Below are 2,500 nucleotides of genomic sequence, written 5' to 3'. Positions count from 1 at the left end.
GAGCTAGAAAATGGTGAAACTTGAACCGTCTAAAGTGTGCCCTTGGTACAACCGAAAAGGGGGAAAAAAATTATTAAAAAAAAAAAACAAAAACAAAAAAAAAAAAAAAGACTAAGGTTAAATTTTTAAAAATATAACACTCGTGCTGGTATCAATTGTGTCCTTGGTACAACGGGGAGAAAAAAACAATAAATAAAAAATTAAAAAAAATTAAATTAAAAAAATAAATAAATTAAATTAAATTAAAAAAAAAAAAAAAAAAAAAAACCATAAATAAATAAATAAATTCTAATAGTCTGAGACCTGGTTAGCCTACCACTTTTTTTTCAGCCTCCGGGCCTTTGACCATATGGAGCTGGAAAAGGGTGAAACTAGAACCGTCTAAAGTGTGCCCTTGGTACAACCACGGGGAGGAAAACTTTAAAGTGCGGGGGGAAAAGTCACACATAAATGGGGGGAAAGGACTGAGATTATGTGGGGCTGGATCAGGGTGAAACTAGGACCATCTAAAGTGTGCCCTTGGTACAACCACGGGGAGGAAAAAATTTAAAGTGGGGGGAAAAAGACACACATAAATGGGGGGAAAGGACTGAGATTATGTGGAGCTGGATCAGGGTGAAAGTAGAACCGTCTAAAGTGTGCCCTTGGTACAACCACGGGGAGGAAAACTTTAAAGTGTGGGGGGAAAAGCACACATGAATGGGGGAAAGGGACTGAGATCATGGGGAGCTGGATAAGGGTGAACCTCGGACCGTCTGTGGGACTTTGACATTTTTTCCAAGAAAGGAGAGGGTTATACGCTAACCCCTTTTCGTTTCAGGGTCCGATATAACGCTCCTCTGTCATCGTGACGGCACTAGAAATTAGGTAGGGGTGAGGTACCGGCCGCATGGGCTCCACGACTACCTTTTCCCCATAACCTCCGGGGAGTTTATCATATGCGCGTGGAAACCATCAAAACTTGCACCGTCTAAATGTGCCCTTGGTACAACCGAAAAGGGGGAAAAAAATTATAAAAAAAAAACAAAAAGCCCAAAAAAAAAAAGGAGACGAGGGTTAAATTTCTAAAAATATAACACCCGTGCTGGTATAAATTGTGTCCTTGTTACATCGGGGAGAAAAAAACAATAAATAAATAAAAAAAATTTAAATTAAAAAAAAAATAAAATAACATTAAAAAAATTAATAAATAAATACATTCTAATAGTCTGAGACCTGGTTAGCCCACCACTTTTTTTTCAGCCTCCGGGCCTTTGACCATATGGAGCTGGAAAATGGTGAAACTTGAACCGTCTAAAGTGTGCCCTTGGTACAACCACGGGGAGGAAAACTTTAAAGTGTGGGGGGAAAAGACACACATAAATGGGGGAAAAGGACTGAGATTAGCTGGAGCTGGATCAGGGTGCAACTAGAACCGTCTAAAGTGTGCCCTTGGTACAACCACGGGGAGGAAAACTTTAAAGTGTGGGGGAAAAAGACACACATAAATGGGGGAAAAGGACTGAGATTATGTGGGACTGGATCAGGGTGAAACTAGAACCGTCTAAAGTGTGCCCTTGGTACAACCACGGGGAGGAAAACTTTAAAGTGTGGGGGGAAAAGACACACATAAATGGGGGAAAAGGACTGAGATCATGGGGAGCTGGATAAGGCGGAAACTAGCACCGTCTGTGGGACTTAGACTTTTTTTCCCCCATAGACGGAACCCCGGTCTGCCCACAGCCTTATTGATACCTCCGGGCCTTTTCTCATATGGAGCTGGATCAGGGTGAAACTAGGACCGTCTAAAGTGTGCCCTTGGTACAACCACGGGGAGGAAAACTTTAAAGTGTGGGGGGAAAATACACACATAAATGGGGGAAAAGGACTGAGATTATGTGGAGCTGGATCAGGGTGAAACTAGCACCGTCTAAAGTGTGCCCTTGGTACAACCACGGGGAGGAAAGATTTAAAGTGTGGGGGGAAAAGCACACATAAATGGGGGAAAGGGACTGAGATCATGGGGAGCTGGATCAGGGGGAAACTAGCACCGTCTGTGGGACTTAGACTTTTTCCCCCCATAGACGGAACCCCGGTCTGCCCACAGCCTTTTTGATACCTCCGGGCCTTTTCTCATATGGAGCTGGATCAGGGTGAAACTAGCACCGTCTAAAGTGTGCCCTTGGAACAACCACGGGGAGGAAAAATTTAAAGTAGGGGGGAAAAAAGCACACATAAATGGGGGGGGGGGACTAAGATCATGGGGAGCTGGATCAGGGTGAACCTCGGACCGTCTGTGGGACTTTGACATTTTTTCCAAGACAGAGAGGGTTATACGCTAACCCCTTTTCGTTTCCAGGTCCGATTTACCGCTCCTCTGTGATCGTGACGGCACTAGAGAAAAGGTAGGGGTGAGGTACCGGCCGCATGGGTTCCACGACTACCTTTTCCCCATAACCTCCGGGCAGTTTATCATATGCGCGTGGAAACCATCAAAACTTGCACCGTCTAAATGTGCCCT

The sequence above is a fragment of the Sphaeramia orbicularis genome, chromosome 9 (genome assembly GCF_902148855.1).
Source record: "Sphaeramia orbicularis chromosome 9, fSphaOr1.1, whole genome shotgun sequence".
Lineage (NCBI taxonomy): Eukaryota > Metazoa > Chordata > Actinopteri > Kurtiformes > Apogonidae > Sphaeramia > Sphaeramia orbicularis.
The sequence above is the reverse complement of the archived record's forward strand: the minus strand, read 5'-3'. Positions refer to the sequence as shown.